General features: G+C 44.6%; 1 protein-coding gene across 4 annotated transcripts in view; it reads left to right on the top strand.

Annotated features, from left to right (window-relative positions):
* Positions 1-83: 83 nt before the first annotated feature.
* LOC122927880 (pendrin-like) overlaps positions 84-20839 on the top strand; it is a 117463-nt gene continuing 96707 nt past the window's right edge. For 2 of the 4 annotated variants that reach the window (XM_044280189.1, XM_044280192.1), the window contains exon 1: positions 86-226. The gene's annotated coding sequence lies outside the window, so the exon portion shown is untranslated. Of the gene's footprint in view, positions 227-20839 lie in introns of all 4 variants that reach the window. The other 2 variants (XM_044280191.1, XM_044280190.1) reach the window with 2 other exon arrangements.

Consider the following 20839-nt stretch of genomic DNA (forward strand, 5'->3'; position numbering starts at 1 on the left):
AAGCAGAGTGTGCAGTTGATAATATATAACATTCTAACTATGAATGGAAGAGTTACTGGATAACATGGATAACATGAGGTCATGCTGACCTTCTGTAGTTGCTTCTTGTAGCACTCAGGCTGGATGACTGGGACAGCTGGGACAGGCAGGGGCAGTTTGCGCTCAGCTGTCAGACTCAATCCTACACTGGCACTTGGGCTGTTTCCTATCAAGCAGAAAAAGTAAGGTAGGGAGATGAAGCATGGACTCAATGTCATACAATGTTTACTGTACTACTGCTAAGCCTTCATGTAGGGATTATTATTTTTTTGTTACAAGCATGCTTAAAAAAATATTCAATGCATTTGCTACTTGGGGAGTGGTATGGACCACTCTAACGTCCAATAATGAAAAGTATAGAATTTTATGGTGCTTTCACTGCTAGACACATTTACATTCAACACTGTCCTGTGATGTATGGGCTAATGGGTGTCTGAACTGCGTTATGTAGGTGATATAGATGTATTTGAATTTAGCATGACTTTGTGATATCCTTAAACTGACCTAATCCTTATTTTATACACACTTTCTACATTATCTAGTAATGACTAAGCAGCTTGACCTCTTCTGTAACCAGGCTCATGGGGAATTATTCGGAATAGTTCAGAGCTGCTGTGCTCATCTGAATCTCTTTTTCCCAGATTCAAGTGATGAAAAAAAAAAAAAAAAGATTAAAAAAAGATTAAAAAAATGGATTGACAATGCACTGAAGATGAATGTGAACATTTTATGTCATGCGTTTCTTTATTGTAACATTATATATTAGAAATAGCCGAAACGTGGTCAGTTGTTCAAGTCCGCCAGTTAAAGCCCAGGTGATATGATTGGCAGCAGCTCCACTTTTTGCCTGCATGAGGGTTGTTACACAGTTTTTCAGATATTGATTTCTTCAAATCAAACTGGGCATGGCTTAACAGAAAAGGAGCATAGCGTAACAGAAAGGGGGCATGGTTTAACAGAAAGGGGGCGTGGTTTAACAGGAATGGGGCATGGCTTAACAGGAAGATGGTGTGGCTTAACAGGAAGAGGGGCATGGCTTAACAGGAAGAGGGGCATGGCTTAGCAGGAAGGGCGTGGCTTAACAGGAAGGGGCATGGCTTAACAAGAAGGGGGCATGGCTTAAGGGTACTTTCACACTTGCGGTAGCAGGGTTCGGAAAACTGTTCCGGCAGGGAAACAGCCTGCCGGATCCGTGCTAATGCTAGCCCACCGTGCTGCCGGAAGTCCGCTCCAGCCCTTTTCACTATAATGGGGGCGGGTCGATGGTCCGGCCGCAGCACAGCAAACAAGCCAAGAAGCAGAATGCTGTAGTTTTTGTCCGGCCGCCTATCAGCTAGTGGGCTAGCGTTAGCACAGATCTGGCAGGCTGTTCCCCCTGCCGGAACAAGCTGCCAGACCCTGCTACCGCAAGTGTGAAAGTAGCCTATAGCCATGTCCCATTTATGTTAAGCTATGCCCCTTTCCTCCTAAACCATGCCCCCTTCCTGTTAAGCCATGTCCCTTTCCTGCTACACGACGACAATAAGTCGCACGAAACATAGGGCACAACTACACTGCTACATGTGTCGCATGACAATTTTTATATTGATAGTCTAATGGTGTTGCACTGTGACATGGGACATGCTGCAACTGGGATGGATTTTTTGCAACTGTTGTGTCGCAGTCACAGAATGTCACATGTCACACTGTGACACCATAGCCTATCATACCTGTGGAGGTCACTGTTAAAGAGGCGTTCACTGTGGATGTTACTGTTAAGGGGGCAGGCTGCTGTGGAGGTCACTGTTAAGGGGGCAGGGGCCACTATTAAAGGGGCAACTTCTGTGGAGGTCACTGTTAAGGCAGCAGGTGGGTACTGTTAAGAGGCCAGGCCGCTGTGGAGGTCACTGTTAAAGAGGCGTTCACTGTGGATGTTACTGTTAAGGGGGCAGGGGCCACTATTAAAGAGGCAACTGCTGTGGAGGTCACTGTTAAAGAGGCGTTCACTGTGGATGTTACTGTTAAGGGGGCAGGGGCCACTATTAAAGAGGCAACTGCTGTGGAGGTCACTGTTAAGGCAGTAGGGTACTGTGAGGTCATTGTTAAGGCAGCCGGTACTGTGGAGGTCACTGTTAAAGGGGAAGGTCCCTGAGGAGGTCACTGTCAAGGGAGTGGGGTGCTGTGAAACTCACCGTTAAAGGGGCAGGCTGCTGTGAAGGTCCCATTTTAAAGTGGCAGGGCACTGTGGGGGGAGGGGGGTCAGTGTTAAGGGGCAGGGTGCTGTAGAGGTCACTGTTATGGGGGATACTGTCGATATCTTTTAACGACACACACAAACATTAAATTAAATAGATGAAATATACCCGTGCGAAGCCGAGTCCTTCTGCTAGTCTAAAATAAAAATGAAGCAACTTTGATTAAAAACGCCCATTTTGTGTCTCTAGCTGTAGAGTAACAGCCTGCCCCTGCAGTTATATTCGCTTCTATCTAGATGTCATACCCTGCAGAGTAGACAAACGGTAAACACATTATGCTGTAACTTGTGGGTGTTACACAGTGGGATCTATATATTCAGTGTTAGGACACATTCACATTTGCTTTGAAGACTCCATTCTGGGTCTTCATCACAGAGGTCGTTAAAAATAGCAGAGAAAAGTCCTGCAAGTAGAACCTTTTTCTCCACTAAATAAATGTTCTCCCAAATGGAAACTGAACAGATCCCATTATAGTGGATGGGATCTATTAGGCTCGGTCCCCTGTTGGTTATGTGCTGAATCTTCTATTGTTCTATAATGGAACAGAACAATGGAAATAACTAGCAGTTGTGTGAAAAAGAAGTATAGGTGCCTCTATGCATACAGCTGCTGACATTAATGATTAAAGGGCTAAGTACTAAAGGGGAATCTATGAAGATCAGAAAGCATGTGTCAGGATGTGGCAGGTTCATTCTTACTTAAACTGGTTCCCCCAAAACACTGCTTTCCTCAGGCTACATAGTCTATATATTCCGATTCCTATAGTTACTTTACACTACACATTCCAAGGCTCCTGCCGGCTGGGAATAATCAGGTATTGTCACAGGATTTTGTACTTTGTAAAGGTTTTAAATGCACTGCAAATAATAATCAATTGCCTATAGGATTTATTCCTGTCACATTATGAAATACACTGCACGTTTTTTTAATAGATGAAAAGTGCAGAGTCTTTTTAATTCGGTTATGGCTCTAAAATATAAAAGTTGACAGCAATGTTATGTGAACATATCAGGATTAGTATTGTAGTGCAGACAACTTTATCTTTTCAGCAATTCATGAAACAAGTATCTTGATCCGTTATGAGAGCTGCGGTACATTGTAAAGCTTATACACTTCACTGTTGTCTTACATTTTTTTTGCAGTTTCATTATTTTTTTTTTACAGAAATGCTATAGTCCAAATATCAAACAGCAGAAGCAAGCTTTACTGAATATAAATCAATCATATTCAAGTAGTAGTCTTCCAGATTTTGTTCACTTTTATTTGTATATATTTTCTGGGTTTTCCAGGAGTTTAATATTGATAGGTCATCAGTATCAGATCGGTGTGGGTCTGACTGCCAGCACCCCTGACAATCAGATGCGTTCAGAAGCTGCGTACAACGTGTAGTGGCCATGCCTGGTTAATGCAGCTCTGTCTCCATCAAGGGAATGTGGCGGGAGTTGAAACACCAGCCAATCGGATACCGATGCTAAGGATAGGTTGTCTACATTAAACTCCCAGAAAATCCATTTAATAGGCTAGAACATCAAGTGCCTGTCCTCCACAGAGAATTCCCACCACATGCCATTTCAAGGGACATGCCCCTTAGGCCTCATGCACACGACCGTTGTGTGCATCCGTGGCCGTTGTGCCGTTTTCCGTTTTTTTTCGCGGACCCATTGACTTTCAATGGGTCCGTGGAAAAATCGGAAAATGCACCGTTTTGCAGCCGAGGCCGTGATCCGTGTATCCTGTCCGTCAAAAAAATACCTGTCCTATTTTTTTGACGGACAACGGTTCACGGACCCATTCAAGTCAATGGGTCCGTGAAAGAACACGGATGCACACAAGATTGGCATCCGTGTCCGTGATCCGTGGCCGTAGGTTGCTTTCATACAGACGGATCCGAAGATCCGTCTGCATAAAAGCTTTTTCTGATCTAAGTTTTCACTCCGTGAAAACTCATTTCCGACAGTATATTCTAACACAGAAGCGTTCCCATGGTGATGGGGACGCTTCTAGTTAGAATACACTGCAAACTTGGTACAAGACTGCCCCCTGCTGCCTGGCAGCACCCGATCTCTTACAGGGGGATATGATAGCACAATTAACCCCTTCAGGTGCGGCATCATATCCCCCTGTAAGAGATCAGGGCTGCCAGGCAGCAGGGGGCAGACCCCCCCCCCCCCCTCCCCAGTTTGAATATCGTTGGTGGCATAGTGTGCCCCCACCATCGCCCCCCCTCCCTCCCTCTATTGTATTAAATCGTTGGTGGCACAGTGTGCCAACCACCATCGCCCCCCCCCCCCCTCTATAGCAGTAACATTGGTGGCAGTGTGCGGTCTCAACAGTAGAAGATTCATACTTACCTGCTTCTTGCTGCTGCGATGTCTGTGTCCGGCCGGGAGCTCCTCCTACTGGTAAGTGACAGTTCTTTAGCAATGCGCCGCACAGACCTTTCACTTACCAGTAGGAGGAGCTCCCGGCCGGACACAGACGTCGCAGCAGCAAGAAGCAGGTAAGTATGAATCTTCTACTGTTGAGACCGCGCACTGCCACCAATGTTACTGCTATAGAGGGAGGGAGGGGGGGGGGGCGATGGTGGTTGGCACACTGTGCCACCAACGATTTAATACAATAGAGGGAGGGAGGGGGGCCGATGGTGGTTGGCACACTGTGCCACCAACGATTTAATACAATAGAGGGAGGGAGGGGGGGGCACACTGTGCCACCAACGATATTCAAACTGGGGAGGGGGGGGGGCTGCCCCCTGCTGCCTGGCAGCCCTTATCTCTTACAGGGGAATATGATAGTACAATTAACCCCTTTAGGTGCCGCACTTAAAGGGGTTAATTGTGCTATCATATCCCCCAGTAAGAGATCGGGTGCTGCCAGGCAGCAGGGGGCAGTCTTGTACAAAGTTTGTAGTGTATTCTAACCTGAAGCGTCCCCATCACCATGGGAACGCCTCTGTGTTAGAATATACTGTCGGATTTGAGGTTCACGAAGTAGCTCATATCCGACAGTATATTCTAACATAGAGGCGTTCCCATGGTGATGGGGACACTTCAAGTTAAAATATACCATCGGATTGGAGAAAACTCCAATCCGATGGTATAAAAGAACTCCAGACTTTACATTGAAAGTCAATGGGGACGGATCCGTTTGAAATGGCACCATATTGTGTCAACATCAAACGGATCCGTCCCCATTGACTTGCATTGTAATTCAGGACGGATCCGTTTGGCTCCGCACGGCCAGGCGGACACCAAAACGACTTTTTTTTCATGTCCGTGGATCCTCCAAAAATCAAGGAAGACCCACGGACGAAAAAACGGTCACGGATCACGGACCCCGTTTTTGCGGGCCGTGAAAAAAAACTGTCGTGTGCATGAGGCCTTACTCATGCATGCAGAATAGGGCATGTCCCCTGAAAAATTGCAATCTTTGTTGAGAATAGATACTGGATTGGGCAAAAAAATATAGTGCCATTAAAATACAACTTGTCCCCCAAAAAAACAAGCCCTCATATGGCTGTGTAAGTGGAAAATTAAAAAAGTTATAGCTCTTGGAAAAAATACAAATTGGCTGGGTACTTAGGGGGTTAAACAGTCTACCGCATACTTACACATAGTTAACCAGTACTGCCCTGTATTATAGGTGAAAATCCCCTTGAAGTAATATTCATAGTATTTAAAATAGCATTTCTGCTTTCTGCACTCAAAATGTAAATGTCTGTTTGATGCTTAGTGTTGTATTTACTATGTTTCTTGTAGTACTGTGTAACATATTTATACTGTACATCTGTTACTCATATGCAGTAGTCAGATAATGGTTACGTACTGTAATATTAAATACTCATTAACTTGCCACACATAACAAATAGAATCCACATATAAAATTACATCAAATGCGACATAACTGGACATAACTGGATTTTTATTGACTCATAATTATTTTTTGCTTGATAATAAGTATTATGTCTAGAAAAAAGAAGTTTCGATGGGTGCTAGATTTTCTCCATCGCTGGCTGACCTTGTAATGTCATACGGGGAGGAGAGATACATATACAATGATGCAAATCCTTTTGTTTAGATGATAGGCTGGTATGGTAGATACATCAACGATCTGGTTCTGATATGGGAGGGTGAAGTGTCTGCCATACCGCCCTTTATTATGTATTTAAATGATAACCCATACAATCTGAGGTTTAGGCTACATGCACACGACCGCATGCCCCTGTGGCCGTATTGCGGCCTGCATACAGTATGTCTGCAATACACAGGCACCGGCCGTGTGCATTCCGCATCACGGATCACGGACCCATTCACTTGAATGGGTCCGCAATCACGGAGATGCGGAACGGAGGCACGGATCGGAACCCCACGGAAGCACTACGGAGTGCTTCCATGGTGTTTGTGGCTGTACCTCCTCACTGCAAAAAAGTAGCGCATGCACTACTTTTTTGCAGTGTGGACCGTCAGATGCAGATCGCGGACCCCATTCAAGTGTATGGGTCCGCATACTGATTAGAGTATGCAGGAATTGCTGTAGAGATGTTTCTTTTAATAGGGAATGTGGTGAAATTTTTTCACGTTTACAGGATAGAGGATATCCTCAATTGACGCTGACTAGGGTCCTCAGTAAACGAAACAAATGAAGAAGTGAGCTACTTTTTAGGACAGAAAAAAAAGATTCAATACAGAGAAAAACAAAATAAGTACAGAAGGGAAGGTAAAAATAATGTTATTTCACCCACATTAGTACTGACTTTCAGTCGACAATTCTCTCAGATAAAGGATATTATACTCAAATGTCTCCCCATCTTACAAACCGGATTCCAAAAAAGTTGGGACACTAAACAAATTGTGAATAAAAACTGAGTGCAATGATGTGGAGATGGCAAATGTCAATATTTTATTTGTAATAGAACGTAGATGACAGATCAAACGTTTAATCCGAGTAAATGTATCATTTTAAAGGAAAAATACGTTGATTCAAATTTTCACGGTGTCAACAAATCCCAAAAAAGTTGGGACAAGTAGCAATAAGAGGCTGGAAAAAGTAAATGTGAGCATAACGAAGAGCTGGAAGACCAATTAACACTAATTAGGTCAATTGGCAACATGATTGGGTATAAAAAGAGCGTCTCAGAGTGGCAGTGTCTCTCAGAAGCCAAGATGGGTAGAGGATCACCAATTCCCACAATGTTGCGCAGAAAGATAGCGGAGCAATATCAGAAAGGTGTTACCCAGCGAAAAATTGCAAAGACTTTGCATCTATCATCATCAACTGTGCATAACATCATCCGAAGATTCAGAGAATCTGGAACAATCTCTGTGCGTAAGGGTCAAGGCCGTAAAACCATACTGGATGCCCGTGATCTCCGGGCCCTTAAACGACACTGCACCACAAACAGGAATGCTACTGTAAAGGAAATCACAGAATGGGCTCAGGAATACTTCCAGAAACCATTGTCAGTGAACACAATCCACCGTGCCATCCGCCGTTGCCAGCTGAAACTCTACAGTGCAAAGAAGAAGCCATTTCTAAGCAAGATCCACAAGCTCAGGTGTTTTCACTGGGCCAGGGATCGTTTAAAATGGAGTGTGGCAAAATGGAAGACTGTTCTGTGGTCAGACGAGTCACGATTCAAAGTTCTTTTTGGAAATCTGGGACGCCATGTCATCCGGACCAAAGAGGACAAGGACAACCCAAGTTGTTATCAACGCTAAGTTCAGAAGCCTGCATCTCTGATGGTATGGGGTTGCATGAGTGCGTGTGGCATGGGCAGCTTGCATGTCTGGAAAGGCACCATCAATGCAGAAAAATATATTCAGGTTCTAGAACAACATATGCTCCAATCCAGACGTCATCTCTTTCAGGGAAGACCCTGCATTTTTCAACAAGATAATGCCAGACCACATTCTGCATCAATCACAACATCATGGCTGCGTAGGAGAAGGATCCGGGTACTGAAATGGCCAGTCTGCAGTCCAGATCTTTCACCTATAGAGAACATTTGGCGCATCATAAAGAGGAAGGTGCAACAAAGAAGGCCCAAGACGATTGAACAGTTAGAGGCCTGTGTTAGACAAGAATGGGAGAGCATTCCTATTTCTAAACTTGAGAAACTGGTCTCCTCGGTCCCCAGACGTCTGTTGAGTGTTGTAAGAAGAAGGGGAGATGCCACGCAGTGGTGAAAATGGCCTTGTCCCAACTTTTTTGGGATTTGTTGATACCATGAAAATCTGATTTAACATATTTTCCCCTTAAAATGGTACATTTTCTCAGTTTAAACTTTTGTTCCGTGGTTTATGTAATATTTTGAATAAAATATTAGAAGTTGACACCTCCACATCATTGCATTCAGTTTTTATTCACGATTTGTATAGTGTCCCAACTTTTTTGGAATCCGGTTTGTACATTAGGATGACAAGTATTAAAAGTAGTATCAAGACGTTCACGAACATTAGCTAACACTCTTTCCCCTTAATTTTTTTCTAATGTGACCAAAACCACAACCAACACTTAGTTGAAATACATGGGTTTTTCAAGATATTGAAGTCATCCATGTAAAACATGTAACTATACTGTGACTGTCAAAAGCTTTCATGATTCAAAACACACCTTGGAGTTTCCAATTAAAAGTTACATTAACCCTTTCACTACCAGCGTCGTACATGTACGGCGCTGGTAGCGCTGTGCAAGCATGACACCCACTCATGCGTGCAGCGGTCTCTGCTGTTTCAAACAGCAGATACCTGCGTCTAATTACCACAAACGGCAATAATGCCGATCACAGTAATTAAATGCTTTAGATGCCGTGATCAAGTGAGATCACCGCAACTGAATGCGCAAAAACCCTGAAGCTCACGTTTCAGAGCTTAGGACTTCAGTACATGCTGAATGTTCTCTGAATCTCTATGTGGCAATTCTTATTTTCGCCACCAGATGGCAGGCCAACATAAGAAATTAGCAAAATGCAAAGAAATTGTCATTTTTTAAATTGCTTATAGGTCAAAATGAAAAATTCAGAAACATCATTTATAAGTTTATTTATGAGCCTTAAATTATGATAAAAATAATATATATATATATATATATATAAAAATATATAAACGTTTAAATCACCCCTCTTTCTGTATAAATAACAATAAATATAAATATCCTGGGTATCACCGCGACCAAAAACGCCCATAATATTAAAATAAAGATAAAAAATCCAATACGGCGAATGGCGTAACGGAAAAAAGGGTCAAAATGGCCGATTTGCCATTTTATTATTGCTTCTCTTTCCCAACAAAATGAAATAAAATGTGATCCAAAAGTCATGCACACTCCAAAATGGTATCAATAAAAAATATGAATTGTCCCGCAAAAAATGAGCCTCTAAACAGCTCAGTAGACATAAGTATCAAAAAAGTTATAGGGGTCAAAATATGGTGATGTAAAAAAAATAATAATATTCTCACTTCTATCCTTTATAGTCTCACCCCACCCTTCTGACTATGTGGTTGATAGCGTAATTTGTGTTTGGCTGAGCTGGTGTGAGATCCTCTCTGGTGTTCCTGTTCTTCCATCTCTACAGAAGTTAAGTGTCGCGTTTGTATTTGTTATATTCCCTGTTGTTATATCTGGGCCTGAGACAGAGACTTCCATTCGTCCATCTGAACAGGAATGGGTTGTCTCTGGTCCCATTCTTATTCCAGGGCCTTATAGGGAATTCAGGGCCTAGGTATCCTGTTTATGAATATTCCTACCCTCAAGGTCTATTCATATTGATAGGTAGTCAGGGCCCAGATTAGCGTTGTCTAGGAGGTGACTTGTTTCTTCCCTAGTTCCTAGTGCCCAGTTTCTGTTCCCCTTCCCTCCTGTCTTCAGTGTGGAGTTTCCCCCCACACACACTGATCGTGACACTATAACTCACATGGACACAAACCTTCACCCCAGCATGGTTGACGCATTTCGAACACAGGTGTGTTCTTAGTCATAACCTACAATACACTTCACACCCCCAATCAAGCTAGGGGTGGAGATACACAAATCCCTTGCTAAGGAATGCTCATTAACTTGCCACACATAACAAATAGAATCCAATATATAAAATTACATGAAATGCAACATTTCATGCTGTGAGATAACAAACAATATATAATTCCAAACAAAAATTGGGTACACAACATGAAAAAACGCACAATGTGAAGCAGTGGCAGGAGGGGGGGGGGGGGGGGGGGTGCGGTCCACCCCTGGTGCCGGCTCTCATGGGGGTGAAACTGCCAGGCCCAGAAGCAATGAACGCTTCCATCAATACAAATGGAGCGCATAGTTCCCTGCCCAGCCGCCGATCACTGCCATAGGCTTCAGGACTAGTAGGCCTGAGGCCTATGCGGTAGTGAAATCCCGGCCCAGGCGCGCGCGCCAGTGCCGGGACAAGTGCAGTTGAGTATTCAGCTTTTAGGTTTCTTTTTATTTCTTTTTATTTTATGTGGAAACTTTGGGGGACATGTGTGGGGGGGAATATGGTGGGATACTGTGTGGGGGCAAATTATTATGGGAGGGATTACTATGTGGGGGCAATAATTATGGAAGAGATTACTATGTGGGGGCAATAATTATGGGAGGGATTACTATGTGGGGGCAATAATTATGGGAGGGATTACTATGTGGGGGCAATAATTATGGGAGGGACTACTATGTGGGGGCAATAATTATGGGAGGGATTACTATGTGTGGGGGGGAATTATTATATGGGCAATGTGGGGTAAACTACTGTGTGGGGGGAAACTACTGTGTTGGGGCAATGTGGGGGAAACTACTGTGTGGGGGAAACTTCTGTGTGAAGCAAATTACTGTATGGGGCAGTGTAGGGGAAACTACTGTGTGGGGGATACTACTGTGTGGGGGCAGTGTGGGGGAAACTACTGTGTGGGGGACACTACTGTGTGGAGGCAGTGTGGGGGAAACTACTGTGTGGGGGCAGTGTGTGGGAAACTACTGTGTGGGGGCAGTGTGTGGGAAACTACTGTGTGGGGCAAATTACTGTGTGGGGGCAGTGTGGGGGAAATTACTGTTTGGGGGCAGTGTGGGGGAAATTACTGTTTGGGGGCAGTGTGGGGGAAATTACTGTGGGGCAGTGTGTGGGGAAATTACGGTGTGGGGGAAAGTACTGTGTGGGGGGCAGTGTGGGGGAAATTACTGTTTGGGGGCAGTGTGGGAGAAATTACTGTGTGGGGCAAATTACTGTATGGGGGATTGTGGTGGAAATTACTGTGTGGGGGCAGTGTTGGGAAAATTGCAGTGTGGGGCAAATTACTGTATAGGGGCAGTGTGGTGGAAATTACTGTGTGGGGGCAGTGTGGGGGAAATTACTGTGTGGGGGCAAAATACTGTATGGGGGCATTGTGGTGGAAATTACTGTGTGGGGGCATTGTGGTGGAAATTACTGTGTGGGGGCATTGTGGTGGAAATTACTGTGTGGGGGCAGTGTGGTGGAAATTACTGTGTGGGGGCAGTGTGGTGGAAATTGCAGTGTGGTGGAAATTGCAGTGTGGGGGAAGATTACTGTGTGTGGGGAAGATTACTGTGTGTGGGGCAGATTACTGTGTGGGGGAAGATTACTGTGTGGGGGAAGATTGCTGTGTGGGGGAAGATTACTGTGTGGGGGAAGATTACTGTGTGGGGGCAGTGTGGGGGAAACTACTGTGTGGGGGCAGATTGTTTTCTCGTGACACATTGTACTTCATGATAGTCATATATTTGAGTCAATATATTTCACCTTTATTTATGAAAAAATCCAAAATGGACCCAAAATTTAGAAAAATTTGCAATTTTCCAAATTTCAATGTCTCTGCTTCTAAAACAGAAAGTGATAACTAATAAAATATTTATTACTTAACATTCCCCATATGTCTACTTTATGTTGGCATCATTTTGGAAATGTCATTTTATCTTTTTAGGACGTTAGAAGGCTTAGAAGTTTAGAAGCAATTCTTAAAATTTTTAAGAAAATTTCCAAAACCCACTTTTTAAGGACCAGTTCAGTTCTGAAGTCACTTTGTGGGGCCTACATAGTAGATACCCCCATAAATGACCCCATTGTAGTAACTACACCCCTCAAGCGCTGCAAAGCGCTTGGATTAAAGCTTCTGCCCCTGTCCTGCTGCTGTCACGGACAGCATACAGTGCAGTAATGCCGGCAAGGGACCAATCAGAGTGGCCCCTGCCTTCCAAAAACCGTATGGTGTTCCTTTCCTTCTGCGCCCCCTGCCGTGTGCCCGTACAGCAGTTTAAGACTGCCAATTTCTTTTTTTAATTTACATTTTAATTTATTTTTTTATTTTTCATTTTTATTATTTTCACTTTCTTTTTTATCAAGTCCCTCTTGGATCATGAAGATCCAGTGGGGCTGATAGCTGTAATATACTTTGCAATGCTCTTGCATTGCAAAGTATAATACTATTAGATGCCCTGTAGGTAGTGTAGGTTTTCCAAAGCGTCCAGTTGCCATGGTAACCTCTATTAACCTCATGGATGCATCTATGGGGTTACAGCAGAGTGTCAGCATAGAGCTGACACTCTGCTGATGGCGGCGGCTCAGGAATGGAGCCGCCGCCATCACACACAGCAGGGGGACTGGGCGCAGCGCTGTAAAGGGGGGAGGGGGGGGGGGATGTACGGCCGATCTGGCAGAAGACCGGCAACATTGAGGGAGGCTTGGGCAGGGGCAGGAGGGGCGGGGAGAATGAATGGGTTGGGGAGGGGGCGGAGGACCGCATCAGGAGATGAGCACAGGAGAGCAGGAGATGAGGTGGACACAAGGGGGGCTTGGCGCACAGATCGGGGGGCACACGAGGACACTATTTGATTTCAGGCTCTGATCTGCAGAGCGCAGATCAGAGCCTGAAACCGGCATTTTAACACTGCCGCGATCCGATTGGTTAGTCTGCACAGACTAACCAATCGGATCGATTGTCGGCAAGGGGCCACTCTGATTGGTCCCTTGCCGGCATTACTGCACTGTATGCTGTCCATGACAGCAGCAGGACAGGAGCAGAAGCTTTAATCCAAGCGCTTTGCAGCGCTTGGATTAAAGAGCTGGTTTGACGTTTATAGATGTGATAGCTGCACTGGGCATGTGCAAATATCACGTATATAAACGTATTGCAGTCGTGAAGGGGTTAATGTGTCGTTTTTTGGTTTTTTTTTGTAAATCTTTCTTTTTCATTTATACTTAGTATTTAGTGGTTTTATTTTTATTTTTTTAGTTTGTTTTTTTACTAACTTTTAGCCCCCTTAGGGACTAGAGCCCTTGTCCTATTCACCCTGGTAGATCTCTATCAGGGTGAATAGGAGCTCACACTGTCCCTGCTGCTCTCTGCTTTGTGCACACAGCAGCATGGAGCTTACCATGGCAGCCAGGGCTTCAGTAGCATCCTGGCTAACCGATCGGAGCCCCAGGATTACACCCCTGGGGCTCCGATCAAAGGAGCAGGGGAGATGGGATCCTTTGGCCACTGCCACCAATGACTAATACTGGGGGGGGGGGGAGGCGCACTGCTCCACCAATGTTTTTAATACTGGGGTGCGCACTGCGCCACCAATGATTAATACTGGGGGGCTTGGGGGGTGCACTGCGCCACCAATGATTAATACTGGGGGCTTGGGGGGGCGCACTGCGCTACTAATGATTAATACTAGGGGGCTTGGGGGGGGGGCGCAGTGCGCTACCAATGAAGATAAATCTCTCATTTATTCATATACAGGAGGCGGGAGCTGGCTGCAGAATGACATAGCCGGCTCTCGACCTCTGAGCGGTAGCTGCGATCCGCGGCACCTGAGGGGTTAACTACCGCAGATCGCAGCTGCTTGTCATAGAGGTCGGAAGCCAGCTATGTGAGTCTGCAGCCAGCTCCCGCCTCCTGTATATGAATGAATGAGAGATTTCTCTTCATTGGTGGCGCAGTGGCCATAGCCCCTCCCCTCCTCTTGTCCTCCTTCCTCTCATTGGCGGCAACGGCAGCACAGGGGGAGGGAGACACTGCTTCCTTCTCCCCTGTGCTGCTGAGGGAACACGGAGAGCGCTGTCAGCAGCGCGATCTGTGTTCCCCATAAGCTAAAGGAATATCGGTCAAAATCCTGAATATCGGCCGATAATATCGGTAAAACCGATAATCGGTCGATCCCTAGCGTCAACCATGCTGGGGTGAAGGTTTGTGTCCATGCGAGTTATAGTGTCACGATCAGTGTGGGGGCGAAATTCCACACTGAACACAGGAGGGAAGGGGAACAGTAACTGGGCATGGAAACAGGTCACCTCCTAGACAACCCTAATCTGGGCCCTGAATACCTATCAATATGAATAGACCTTAAAGGTAGGAATATTCATAAGCAGGATACCGAGGCCCTGAATTCCCTATAAGGCCCTGGAATAAGTATGGGACCAGAGACAACCCATTCCTCTTCAGATGGACGAATGGAAGTCTCTGTCTCAGGCCCAGATACAACAACAGGGAACATAACGAATACAAACAAACAAACGCGACACTTAACTTCTGTAGAGATGGAAGAACAGGAACACCAGAGAGGATCTCACACCAGCTCAGCCAAACCCAAATGAAGCCATCAACCACAGAGTCAGAAGGGTGGGGTGAGACTATAAAGAGTAAAAGTGATGACCACTGAGCAACAGCTGAAAAAAGGGAAGTGGTCATTGACCCTATCAACACTGAATCAAGAGAAATCAAGGAGGCTATTAGATTCCTCCAAGCTCAGCCAATCTCCTTAATTTCCTGACATCAGTCACCTGAGGGACCATGACATATATGCTACAAGAAATAAAGTGCAACTGAGTTTTATTTCAAGTGCTGGAACTATTTTCTTCTATTCTCTAAAAGAGTGATATGCTTGGCTCGTTCCGTGCACAGGGCTGTGGATTGTGAGGTGAGCTGGATTCCCTTTAATGCACTGTAATGATAAATGTAATGGAATTTTAAATTGTCTTTATATTGGTGGAAACAGTGACACCTGGAGGCCAAAGTTGAAAATTGCTGGTCTGAGTGCAAGCTGCGATTTAGTTTTATTTTCAAATGTATGCATCGAGGAGGGTACCCCTACATCTATTGGCCACATGGTCAGACGTGCTGCTGAGGGTGTTTTCTTTTTTGTGTGTATTAAAATGAATTGTATAAAAAAATATATAATGTGAAACTATTTCAGATTCTTACAATGTTCAAGATGTTTCTTCATTGCTGTCAGCTAAAAGCCTCTCCAAATAATATTCAACTGAGCAGGTGCCTGGGTCAGAAAGTATGTCAGAGAACATTCATTTAATAAACTGAGCACGATTGCCATTTGGGCATACTCAGAGGGCCAGATTTATCATTAGCTCAGGTCAGAATAATGGAGTGAAAAAGTCCCCCAAAAAGTCCCAAACGCTAAAACTGTGCACAAATTTGCGACTTTTTTCTGCTCTGCACTATGCTCATCCAATTTTCTGAAAGTGGGCGTGTTTTCTTATGTAAATTAATCTCTAGACAGATTTACTATTGGGACTATTTAAAAAGTCGCAAAAAAGTTTTCATTCCAGTGAGGACCATGCTTATCTTATGAGACTTTTACATAGAACATGCGACTTTTTCATAAAAACGTGCGACTTTTTCATAAATACGTGCGACTTTTTCATAAATACGTGCAACTTTTTCATAAAGATGTGCGACTTTTGTAAAGCTGCTTACTGACGGATAAACTGCTACCGTCAAACCACATTTATTACAGTCTTAAAGGGCCGATCATAAATCTGACTTGGCTAAAACTGACTTTAGCCATATGTTAAAGTGGAGTGAGCTGTCAGAGTCATGATAAATCTGGCCCAGAATGTTCTCATTCTCTGGTGGCAAACAGCAGTAAAGCAAATAATGAGCCTTTGAATCATAATACATATATTATGCAGTTGCAAGAAAAAGTATGTGAACCCTTTGGAATAATATGGATTTCTGCACCAATCGGTCATAAAATGTGATCTGATATTCATCTAAGTCACAACAACAGACAATCACAGTCTGCTTAAACTAATAACTCACAAAGAGTTAAATGTTACCATGTATTTATTGAACATACCATGTAAACATTCACAGTGCAGGTGGAAAAGGTATGTGAAGCCTTGGATTTAATAACTGGTTGGACCTCCTTTGGCAGCAATAACTTCAACCAAACGTTTCCTATAGTTTCAGATCAGACGTGCACAAGGGTCAGGAGTTATTCTTGACCATTCCTCTTTACAGAACTGTTTCAGTTCAGCAATATTCTTGGGATGTCTGGTGCTTTCTTGAGGTCATGCCACAGCATCTCAATCGGGTTGAGGTCAGGACTCTGACTGGGCCCCTCCAGAAGGCGTATTTACTTCTGTTTAGGCCATTCTGTTGTTGATTTACTTCTATGCTTTGGGTCGTTGTCCTGCTGCGACACCCATCTTCTGTTGAGCTTCAGCTGGTGGACAGATGGCCTTAAGTTCTCCTGCAAAATGTCTTGATAAACGTGGGAATTCATTTTTCCTTCGATGATAGCAATCCATCAAGGCCCTGACTCAGCAAAGCAGCGCCAAAGCATGATGCCTCCACCACCATACTTCACAGTTGGGATGAAATTTTGATGTTGGTGTGCTGTGCCTCTTTCTCCACACATAGTGTTGTGTGTTTCTTCCAAACAACTCAACTTTGGTTTCATCTGTCCACAGAATATTTTGCCAGTACTGCTGTGGAACATCCAGGTGCTCTTGTGCAAACTGTAAGGCCCCTTTCACACTGGCGAGTATTCTGCGCGGGTGCAATGCGTGAGGTGAACGCATTGCACCCGCACTGAATCCCATCCGATTCATTTCTATGGGGCTGTTCACATGAGCAGTGATTTTCACGCATCACTTATGCGTTGCGTGAAAATCGCAGCATGCTCTATTTTGTGCGTTTTTCACGTAACGCAGGCTCCATAGAAATGAATGGGATTGCGTGAAAATCGCAAGCTTCCGCAAGCAAGTGCGGATGCGGTGCGATTTTCACGCACGGTTGCTAGGAGACGATCGGGATGGAGACCTGATCATTATCATTTTCCCTTATAACATGGTTATAAGGGAAAATAATAGCATTCTGAATACAGAATGCATAGTAAAATAGCGCTGGAGGGGTTAAAAAAAATAAATGTTTTTTTTAAACTTGCCTTAATCCACTTGATCGCGTAGCCGGCATCTCTTCTGTCTGTCTTCTGTGCTGTGTGCAGGAACAGGACCTGTGGTGACGTCACTCCGGTCATCACATGATCCATCACATGATCTTTTACCATGGTGATGTATCATGTGATGACCGGAGTGACGTCACCACAGGTCCTGTTGCTGCACACAGCACAGAAGACAGAAAGAAGAGATGCCGGCTACGCGATCGAGTGGATTAAGGCGAGTTAAAAAAACAAAAAAAAAATTTGAATCCCTCCAGCGCTATTTTACTATGCATTCTGCATTCAGAATGCTATTATTTTCCCTTATAACCGTGTTATAAGGGAAAATAATACAATCTACAGAACACCGATCCCAAGCCCGAACTTCTGTGAAGAAGTTCGGGTACCAAACATGCGCGCTTTTGAAGATACTTTTATAATCCTTTACAGCTTTATGCAAGTTAACAATTCTTAATCGTAGGTCTTCTGAGAGCTCTTTTGTGTGAGGCATCATTCACATCAGGCAATGCTTCTTATCAAAAGCAAACCCAGAACTGGTGTGTGTTTTTTATAGGGCAGGGAAGCTGTAACCAACACCTCTAATCTCATCATATTGATTGGACTCCAGTTGGCTGAGACCTCACTCCAATTAGCTCTTGGAGATGTCATTAGTCTAGGGGTTCACATACTTTTTTCACCTGCACTGTGAATGTTTACATGGTGTGTTCAATAAAAAACATGGTAACATTTAATTCTTTGTGTGCCATTAGTTTAAGCAGACTGTGATTGTCTATTGTTGTGACTTAGATGAAGATCAGATCACATTTTATGACCAATTTGTGCAGAAATCCATATCATTCCAAATGGTTCACATACTTTTTCTTGCAACTGTATACAACTTATATAAGTTGTATAGCTATGTATACAGGGCCAAATTTTAAGTTCATGCTGCCCTAGGCACTCTACTTTGCCCCACCACCACATTGATGTCCATACAGTTTAGATTTAGAGCAGGGGTACTCAACTGGCGGACCGCGGTTGCCAGCGGTCCGGACCCCTGCATGCACCCGGCGGTGTCAGAGTCCCAAAGCAATGAGTGCTTCCATCAATACAGATACAGATTGCTGGAGCGCAGGGAGCTGGGTCCGTACACTCACCGTTCAGCTCTCTGCAGTCCTTTCCTTCAGGACGGCGGCGCACAGAATGGTGAAGCAGGAAGATTTCTTCCTGCTCCATCATACAGCATGGATCGCGCTGCCAGCCTGCGTAGGGGGGGCCTGCATCCCAGAAATCTGCATAAGCTCCATCTGCATAAGCAGTGCTGCAGAGCGATGTGTGTAGGGGAGAGAGGACTGAGCTCCAGGAACGGGACAAGGTGAGTAGCTACTGTGCTGTTGTTTTTTGTGTTTTTTTTAAATACAGAGGGGGCACAATGGGCATTTCTACTCTTGAGGGGGCACAATGGGCATTTCTACTCTTGAGGGGGCACAATGGGCATTTCTACTCTTGAGGGGGCACAATGGGCATTTCTACTCTTGGGGGGGCACAATGGACATTTCTACTCTGGGGGGGGCACAATGGACATTTCTACTCTTGGGGGGGCACAATGGGCATTGCTAATGTGAAGGGGACACAATAGGCATTTCTACTCTGGAATGGCACAATGGGCATTTCTACTCTGGAGGGGCACAATGGGCATTGCTAATGTGAAGGGGACACAATGGGCATTTCTACTCAGGAGGGGACACAATGGGCATTTCTACGTTGGAGGGGGGCACAGTAGAAATTTATACTCTGGAGGGGGCACAATGGGCATTTCTACTATGGTGGGGGCAGAGTGCACAGAGTGCATTATTACTGTGAAGGGGGCACAATGAGCATTACTACTAAAAGGGGGCACAATGGGCATTATTACTATTAAGGGGCATTTCTACTATGGTGGGGGCACAGTGCACAGAGGACATTACTACTATTAATGGGGATTTCTACTATGGAGGGGGCACAGAGGGCATTACTACTGTGAAGGGGTACAATGGGCATTATTACTGTGAAGGGGGCACAATGGGCATTATTACTATTAAGGGGCATAATGGGAATTATTACTATTAAGGTGGTACAATGGGCATTACTACTATTAAGGGGCATTATTACTGTGAAGGAGGCACAGTAATGTGTTCCGTTCCGCAAAATGGGGTTCCGTGATCCGTTTCCGTTTTTTGTTTCAGTGTGTCTTCCTTTATTTTTGGAGGATCACCAGACATGAAGGAAAGTAAAAAAAAGTCTAAGTCAAGTTTGCCATGCAAATGATAGGAAAAAAACGGACGCAGACGATAATCTTGTGTGCCTCCACGTTTTTTTCACGGTCCCATTGACTTGAATGGGTCCACGAACCGTTTTCCATGAAAAAAATAGGACAGGTTATATTTTTTTGACAGACTGGAACCACGGATCACGGACGCGGATGACAAACGGTGCATCAGCGGAGCTTTCAACGGACCCATTGAAAGTCAATGGGTCCACAGAAAATCACAAAAAACAGAACAACGGGCACGGAATGAAACAACGGTTGTGTGCATGAGGCCTCAGAGGGCGGTAAATCCACTAAACCTGGTAGTGCTTGCTGGCTTTAATGCCTGGCAAAACCTGGCCTGGAACATGGGGAGTAGTCACCCACCCAGCACTTTGACTACTCCCAGCAAGAGCCGTCCCGGATCAGCTATGACAGCTATGCTAAATCTCAAGGTGTCAATTAGCAATAGCTGCTGCTGACACATAAAATACCGGCTCTTACTTCACCGAGGCCAGGAACCTTGGTGACACATACCTTCCATCCACGATGATTCCAGGTACCTTCTTACACCAAGTACTATGCCAGGATTAGCTTTGTGGAGCAGGCTCCTGCCTCTGCCTGGTTCGCTAAGCTAAGAGCTGACATGCAGGACCCATGTGCTATGCCAGCATTTAGTAAATCTCAGGGGGCACAGGCAGGAGCAGCAATGTGTGCTCCTGCCCATACTCCATGCGCTGTGGCCCCATTGATAAACTGTACAGCCCGTACTGGGATTTTAAGTGCACAGGGAAAGTAAGTGGATTTTAAGTGCACAGGGAAAGGTGCGCTTTAGGGGGGATATCTTTATTAAAAATTCAAAATGCATTAATAAAGTATATCACAAAAAGTATTATGGCATTAAGGAAATTTTACCAAAAAGTTAATCAAAAGTTTAGTTACTCACATGTCTGTGAAAAGACACTTGGGGTCATTTATCAAACTGGTGTAAATTAGAACTGGCTTCGTTGCCCATAGCAACTGATCAGATTCCACCTTTCATTTTTGACTGCTCCCTTGCAAAATGGAAGGTGGAATCTGATTGGTTGCTATG

The sequence above is a fragment of the Bufo gargarizans genome, chromosome 2, assembly GCF_014858855.1.
Source record: "Bufo gargarizans isolate SCDJY-AF-19 chromosome 2, ASM1485885v1, whole genome shotgun sequence".
Classification (NCBI taxonomy): Eukaryota; Metazoa; Chordata; class Amphibia; order Anura; family Bufonidae; genus Bufo; species Bufo gargarizans.